The sequence below is a fragment of the Otolemur garnettii genome, unplaced genomic scaffold, assembly GCF_000181295.1.
Source record: "Otolemur garnettii isolate 467f Iridium unplaced genomic scaffold, OtoGar3 scaffold00046, whole genome shotgun sequence".
NCBI classification, from domain to species: domain Eukaryota; kingdom Metazoa; phylum Chordata; class Mammalia; order Primates; family Galagidae; genus Otolemur; species Otolemur garnettii.
This window is the reverse complement of record NW_003852441.1, coordinates 1133127-1141824: the sequence shown is the minus strand read 5'-3', so window position 1 is coordinate 1141824 and position 8698 is coordinate 1133127. Positions and strand designations below refer to the sequence as shown.

General features: G+C 40.8%; 1 protein-coding gene across 2 annotated transcripts in view; it reads left to right on the top strand.

Moving 5' to 3' along the window:
• Positions 1-5163: 5163 nt before the first annotated feature.
• Positions 5164-8698, top strand: part of SHMT1 (serine hydroxymethyltransferase 1) — a 46392-nt gene continuing 42857 nt past the window's right edge. Inside the window, exon 1 of one of the 2 annotated variants that reach the window (XM_023513997.1) lies at positions 5164-5268. The gene's annotated coding sequence lies outside the window, so the exon portion shown is untranslated. The other variant, XM_023513998.1, reaches the window with a different exon arrangement.

Below are 8698 nucleotides of genomic sequence, written 5' to 3'. Positions count from 1 at the left end.
AAAAAAAAAAAAGACCAGCCTGAGTAAAAGCAAGACTCCCATCTCTACTAAAAATAGAAAATCTAGCCTTGAGGAGGCTGAGGCAAGAGGATTTCTGGAACCCAGGAGTTTGGGGTTTCTGTGAGCTATGACACTACAGCACTCTACTGAGATAGCTTCACAGGTAAATTCAATCAAACACTCAAAAGAAAAAAATAATAACAATTCTTCACAAACTCTTCCCCAAAATAGGGGAGAAAGGAACTTTTCGATCTGTTCTCTGGGGCCATAGTTACCCTGATACCCAAACCAGACAGAGGTAACACAAAAAAAGAAAATATAAATCAACATCTCTAACAAATGTAGAACAAAAATCCTCAACAAAATACTACCAAATTAAATCTACAAACGTGAAAAAATGGTAATACACTTTAGTCAAGTTAGATTTATTCCAAGAACAGAAAGATTTCTGGGATATATCACATTTTTGTTTCAACACGTGAAAATAAATTAAGATATTGTACCCTATCAATATCATTAAAAAACAAGCACTACATAATTACCTCAAGGATGCAGAAAAAGCACTTAACAAAATCTAACACTCTTTCATGATAAAAACACTTAACAGATGAGGAACAGAAATTTCCTTACCCTGATTATGGGCATTTATGAAAAATGAACAGCCACTGCTGAAAGACTAGCTGCTTTCCCCTATGATCAAGAGAAGGATGCCTGCTCTCAGCACCTCTGGTCCACACTGTACTAGTGCTTCTAGTCAGTGCAATTAGGCAAAGAAAAAAACAAAAGAAGAAAAGAAATAAAAGGTCTCACATTGGAGAGTAAGAGTACAATTATTTCTTTTTTTAAATAATTAATTATTTTTTATTAAATCATAACTTTGTACATTGATGCATTTATGGGGTTCAGGGTACTGCTTCGATATACAATGTGAAATGTCTACATTGAACCGAGTAACACATCTATCACAATTATACTCAGTAAAATTATTTCTATTCACAGATGATACTCTTTTTTATTTAGAAAATTCTAAGATATCTACCCAAAAACCATTAGAACTAAAAATTGAATTCAGTGCAGTTGTAGAATATAAGCTCAATATACAAATATCAATAATAATTCTATACACTTGAAATAAGAAATTTAGAAGTGAAATTATGAAAACGATTCCAAAATTGACAATACCATTAAAAACCGACAAAACCTTTAGGAATAAATTTAACAAAATAAGTGTAAAACTTATACTCTGAAAACTATTGGAACATTAGTTACGTTATTGGAAGAAATTAAAGACCTAAATCAACGGTAAATAAATGGGAAAGACTTAGTATTGTACTACCCAAATTCCCTCTCAGAATACAAACTGGCTTCTTTGTAGAAATTGACAAGCTGATTCTAAAATTCATATCACAGACTGGGTGTGGTGGCTCACATCTATAATCCTAGCATTCTGGGAGCCAAAGCAGGGTGATTGCTTGAGCTCAGGAGTACAAGAGTGAGACCTTGTCTCTATTAAAAATAGAAAAATTATTCAGGTATTGTGGTGGGTGCCTGTAGTCCCAGCTACTCGAGATGCAGAGGCAAGAGGATCACTTGAGTCCAGGAGTTTGATGTTGCAGCAAGCTATGATGCCACCGTACTCTAGCCAGGGTGACAGAGTGAGATTTTGTCTGAAAAATAAAAGGGAGCCAGAGAACCAAAATAGTCAAAACAATCTTGAAAATGACTAACAAAGTTACTAAGTTAGAGGACTGACACGTCTCAATTTCAAAACTTGCTAGATGCAATAGTAATTAATACTGTTAATTATTTAATTAGAGGTATAAAGATAAACATAGAGGAATCGAATCAAAAGTCCAGACAATCCTGACTGTCTATGACCAACAAGACTGCCAAGACCATACAATGGGAGAAACCAGTCTTTTCAACAAATAGTGGACAGCTGGATACCTAAATGCAAAGTGATGAAGTTGGACCCCCACCTCCCATCATGTACCAATTAATTCAAAATCAAAGACCTGAATGTAACAACTAAAACCAGGAAACTCTTAGAAGAAAACAAAGGGCTAAATCTTTATAACCTCAGGTTTAGCAATAGATTCTTAGATATGATTGCAATACGATAAGCCGCAAAAGGAAATATAGATAAATTGGACTCCATCAAAATTAAATACACTTGTGTTTCAGAGACACCCTCAAAAAAGTGAAAAAGCAACCTACAAATGACAGAAAATATTTCTGAATGATGTTTTGATAAGGGACTCGTACATAGTATATTAAAGAACTTTTATAACATAATAAAATGGACAAAAGATATGAATAGACTTTTCTTCAAGGAAGATATATACACAAATGGCCAATAAACACACAAAAAAATGCCTGACATCATTAATTATTAAGGAAATGAAATCAAAACCACACTGCGAAGCCAGTTCACACTCACCAGAATAGACAAAATACAAGTCCAGATGAGGCCAGGTGCGGGGGCTCATGTCTGTAATCCTAGTGCTCTGGGAGGCTGAGGCGGGTGAATTGCTTGAGCTCACGAGTTCAAGACCGGCCTGAGCAAAAGCAAAATCCCATCTCTACTAAAAATAGGAAAACTGAGGCAAGAGGATCACTTGAACCCAAGAATTGGAGGTTGCTGTAAACTATGATGCCACAGCACTCTACCCAGAGCAACAGCTTAAGACTGTCTCAAAAAAAAAAAGAGGAAAAAGAAGTCAGATGAGTATGGGAGAGGATGCAGAGAACTAGGAGCTCTCAGGTATTACTGGTAGGAATGTGAAATTAGTTCAGCTGCTCTAGAAAACAGTCTGGAAATTCCCCCAAAGTTTAAACATGTTATTACCATATGACCCAGAATTCCACTCTTAGGTTGCTACCCAGCAGATGTGAAACCTGATGTTCATACAGAAACCTGTAACGTGGGGCAGGGCATGGTGGCTCATGCCTGTAATCCTAGCACTCTGGGAGGCTGAGGCAAGAGGACTGCTTGAGGCCAAGAGTTTGAGGTTTCTGTGAGCTATGATGCCATGGCACTCTATCCATGTCAACAAAAAAAGAAAAAAAAAAACCTGTATATGAATGTTCACAGCAGCACTATTCTCAACAGCCAAAAGCTGGAAACAAATGAAATGTCCATCAACTGATTAATGGATAAACAAAAGGTGGTTGAAATATTATTCAACTAGGCTCCGCACCTGTGGCTCGGGCGGCTGGGGCGCCAGCCACATGCACCTAAGGTGGCGGGTTCAAATCCCCCAGCCCGGGCCCGCCAAACAACAATGATGGCTGCAACCAAAAAATGACCAGGCGTCCTGGTGGGCGCCTGTAGTCCCAGCTACTTGGGAGGCTGAGGCAGGAGACTTGCTTGAGCCCAGGAGTTGGAGGTTGCTGTGAGCTATGATGCCATGGCACTCTACCCAGGGGGATAGCTTGAGGCTCCGTCTCAAAAAAATAAAAAAGGAAATATTATTCAACTAAAAGTAGGAAAGAAATTCTGATACAGGCTATAAATGGATGAACTTCGAAAACATCCTGCCAAGTGAAAGAATGAAGTCACAAAACACCACCTATTATATCATTTCATTTTCAGAAAATATTCAGAATAAACGTTATTTATAGAGACAAAAAGTCAATTAGAGGTTACTTAGGGCTGAGTGAAGACGGGAGGTAAAGTGCAGGGTTCCTTTCTGAGAAGATGAAAATGCTCTAAAATGTATATATCGTGTTGTACATATGTGTGTATATACTAAATACCCTGAATTTTTAAAAACCACAATATAGGGCAGTGCCTGTGGTTCAGAGGGCGCCGAGGGTGGTGGGTTCAAGCCCGGCCCCGGCTGAACTGTAACAAAAAAATAACCGGGCGTTGTGGCGGGTGCCTGTAGTCCCAGCTGCTAGGGAGGCTGAGGCGGGAGAATCGCCTAGGCCCAAGAGCTGGAGGTTGCTGTGAGCTGTGACGCTACAGCATTCTACCGAGGGTGACAAAGTGAGACTCTGTCGCTAAAAAATAAATAAATAATAAAAACCACAATATAGCACAGTTTATTTATCCACTCACATATTGAAGGACATCTGACCATTTCCAGTTTTTTTTTTTTTTAATTCTGAGATGGGTCTCGCTCTGTTCGTTGACTGAACTACAGTGGCATCATCACAGCTCACAGCAACCTTCAACTCTTGGGTTCAACTAATCTTCTTGCCTTAGCCTCCTGAGAAGCTAGAATTATAGGTGCCCACCACAACACCTGGCTAATTTTTCTATTTTTAATAGAAGAGGGGGGTCTCCCTCTTGCTCAGGCTGGCCTCAAACTCCTGAGCTGAAGGGATCCCCCTGCCTCGGCCTCCCAGAGTGCTGGGATTACAGGCATGAGCCACCACATCTGGCCTCACCAGGTACGATTTTGATGGAATGACTAAGGTAGAAGAGACAAAAAAGAGAAGACAATCTGGGGCATTTGTTTCTGTCATTTCCATTCATTTCAGTATGGGAGAGTTGACTAAGTGTTTGTAGTTGTGTGCGGTGGCTCACAACTGTAATCCTAGCAGTATGGGAGGCCAAGGCAGGTGGTTCACTTCAGTCCAGGTGTTCAAGACGGGACTGAGCAAAATAGCAAGACCCCATTTCTACAAAAAATTTAAAACTTGATGTCTAGAAAATTCCAACAGACCTTTCACCAAACAGGACATGCAGACAACAAATAGGCATAAGCTTACAGTCCTATTACTCAGGAAGCTGAAGTGGGAGGCTTGCTTGAGACCAGGAGTTGGAAGTTGCAGTAAGCTATGGTTGTGCCTCTCCAGCCTGGGCAACAGAGTGAGACCAGGCCTCAGAAAAAAAAAGGTTTATGAGAGGCAAGCCCTTGATTGTGCTTTTGTGTGTTTGGGGAGGTTGATTATTTACTTACTTACTTATTTAATGATAGGCTCTTGCTCTGTTGCCTGAGCTAGAGTGCAGTGGCAAGGTCATTGCTCACTGCAACTTCAAACTCCTAGGCTCAAGCAGTCAGGAGGTCAGTTTTTAAAATTCACTGTGTGTCCTTGTTCCTGTGTTCTATTTTAATGTTGTTGCACAACATCAAATTGGGAACCCAGGCAGTCCTGGTCCAGCTCCTTCAGCCTCACTCCCCTGAGTTGCTGCAAACTGTGACCTATTTTGAAATTGATGGCATGGGATTATTAAGTTCATTCATCTGCTTCTGGAACTTCATCGGCGCTGAGGGCAGTCGTGCAAAGCAACTGAACAGGGTGTGAATTGAGCTTTTGGTGAGTGTCACAATGCCCAGCGGAAGGAAAAAGAAAGAAAAAGAAAGCTTCGATTGTATTCTGTGAGTGCTTTTACATGGTTGATGTACATTTTGCCTAACCAAATTTAATGCTTGGAATATGCAGTGTGTAGATTTTTCAGCACAGTGGTAGGCATGAAGAAAACCTTTAATAAGTGTTTTTTGGGGTGAATGTCACTGTAAACATAGTTTTTTTCCTCATTAATTGCCATTGATATTCCCTTTTCCTGTCTTCCTCTGTCTTCCCATCTCTCTGTGCCTGGAAACATAGCACTTACTAGGACTTCAGTCTCAATAAATTGGGAGGTGAAATCCTATCATTCTCTCACCATTTAATTTCAACTTTGCTAATCTCTGCTATTAGAATTATACATTCTAAACCGGGTATGGTGGCTCATGCCTGTAATCCTAGCACTCTGGGAGGCTGAGGCAGGTGGGTTACTTGAGCTCAAGAGTCCAAGACCAGTGTGAGCAAGAGTGAGACACCATTTCTACTATAAAAAATTTAAAATTTATTCAGGTGTTGTGGTGGGCGCCTGTGGTCCCAGCTACTTGGGAGGCTGTGGCAAGCAAATCTCCTGAGCCCAAGAATTTAAGGTTGCTGTGAGCTATGATGCCATGGCACTCTACCCAGGGCGACAGGACTCTGTCTCAAAAATCAAATAAATGAAAGTGTGTGACACACCTCTTAGACACAATTATAGGAGGGATTTTACCTAACAAATGCAATCAGCATACCTGGTCCTCTGTACCCTCAATGAATCCCCAACAATAAAAATAAATAAATAAATAGAATTGTACATTCTAGAAATGGGTGAAATCTCACTGCTTGAGAACATAGCTAGAACTCAATCAACATCTTTGGGTGGTCAAGTCAGAGAAAGAATCCCAGAAGAGGTAGTTTCAGGCACTGGGGAAGAGTTGGATAAGTCTATTCCATCATCTGATCTTTTGGAATGTCTTTACCCTTTTACAAAGACAGTAAGACTGAGGGAACCATATCATCTTTCTAGATTTTTCTCTAAAGTAATTAAGTAAAATGTTTGATTGTCATGAAATTTGTAATCTTTTAAGCCACTAAATCTGTGACTTGTTGCAGCAGTAAAAGGAAACTAGTACAATGGCCAGAAGATTCCAACAGACCTTTCACCAAACAGGATGTACAGGCGGCAAATAGGCACAAGAAAAGATGTCTGCTCTTATTAGTCATCAGGAAAATGCACATTAAAAACCACCATAATATACAATCTACTACATGAACTAGAATAGGTAAATAAAATGGGCCAGGCAGCATGGTGGCTCATGCCTGTAATCCTTGCACTCTGGGAGGCTGAGGTGGGTGGCTTGTTTGAGTTTAGGAGTTTGAGACCAGACTGAAGAAGAGCAAGCCCCATCTCTACTAAAAACTAAGGCCTGGTGCGGCAGCTCACACTTGTAATCCTAGCCCTCTGGGAGGCTGAGGCGGATGGATTGCTTGAGCTCAAGAGTTCAAGACCAGACTAAGCAAGAGAGAGACCCCTTCGCACTGCATCTCTATTAAAGAAATTAGCCAGGCGTTGTGGTGAGTGTCTGTAGTCGCAGCTACTGGGGAGGCCAAGGCAAGAGAATTTTGCTCAAGCCCAAGAGTTTGAAGTTGCTTTGAGCTACAATGATGCTATGACACTCTACCCAGGGTGACAGAGTAAGACTCTGCTTAAAAAAAAAAAAAGAAATCATGAGTTTAATAACTAGGATCTATACAGAACTTCAATTAATCCACAAGAAAAAAACCAACAATCCCATATATCAATGGGGAAGAGAGATGAACAGAACCTTCTCTAAAGAAGATAGACAAATGGCTAGCAAATACATGAAAAAATGCTCACCATCCCTAATTATTAGAGAAATGCAAATTAAAACCACCCTGAGATATTATCTAACCCCAGTGAGAATGGCCCATATCACCAAATCTCAAAACTGCAGATGCTGGTGCAGATGTGGAAAGAAAGGAACACTTTTACACTGCTGGTGGGACTGCAAACTAATACAACCTTTTTGGAAGGAAGTATGGAGAAACTCAAAGAACTCAACCTAGACCTCCCATTTGATCCTGCAATCTCATTACTGGGCATCTATCCAGAAGGAAGAAAAACCTTTTATTATAAAGATACTTGTACTAGGCTGTTTATTGCAGCCCAATTTACAATTGCTAAAATGTGGAAACAGCCTAAATGCCCTTCAACCCAGGAATGGATTGGCAAGCTGTGGTATGTGTATACCATGGAATATTGTTCAGCTGTTTAAAAAATATGGAGACTTTGCAGCATTTGTACTAAATTGGATGGAGGTGGAACACATTATCCTTAGTGAAGCATCATAGGAATGGAGAAGAGACACAGCTGAGTCCTTCAACTGAAGTATTATCTTGACAGCGGACCTCTGACCCTCTGACCTTCTCCAGACAGAGCTGAGCATGCTAAGAAACAACACTAACATTTCCACTGTCACCTTCCGTAAGGAACAATCTTGGACAGTGACTGAAGAGGGGTGGCCACGGCGGCTCTGACCCTTGGGTTTTGTATGTCTCTGTGTGAACAGCGGAGCATGGTGAAATGGGCAGGGGTATAAAAATGAGTCCTTTATTTTCAGACAAATTTAAAAAATGCGATTTTGTTCGTGTAAAAAAAAAAAATTCATGAAGGCTGGGTGTGGTGGCTAATGCCTGTAATCCTAGCACTCTGGGAGGTGGTGGATTGCCTGAGTTTAGGAGTTCAAGACCATCCTGAGCAAGCTCCAGACTCCATCTCTTAAAAAAAAAAAAAAATAGCTGGGAATTGTGGCGGGCACCTGTAGTCCCAGTCAGTTGGGAGGCTGAGGCAAGAGGATCTCTTGTGCCCAAGAGTTTGAGGTTGCTGGGAGCTATGACCCCAGGGCACTCTACCGAGGGCAACAAAATGAGACTTCATGTCAAAAAAAAAAAAAATCAAGAAAAGAAACTGCAAAAACAGCACCGAAAAGGGGTATGTATCCTTCTACCAGTTCCTTTCACGGCTACAGCTTCCATAACTATAGTACAGTATCAAACCGTGAAATGTATGTATGTATGTATGTATGTATGTATGTATTTATTTTTGGCCAGGGCTGGGTTTGAACCCACTACCTCTGGCATGTGGGGACGGCACCCTCCTTCTTGAGCCACAGGCACCACCCCAAACCATGAAATTTACATTGATAAAACAGATGTGTTTAGTTCTATGCCATTTTATCACATATATAGATGTATGTACTCACCATCACAAACAAGATACGAAATGATTCCTCAAAAATCACTCTTTATGGCTCGGCGCCTATAGCTCAACCGGCTAAGGCGCCAGCCACGTACACCTAAGGTGGCAGGTTCGAATCCCCAGCCTGGACCCGCCAAAACAACA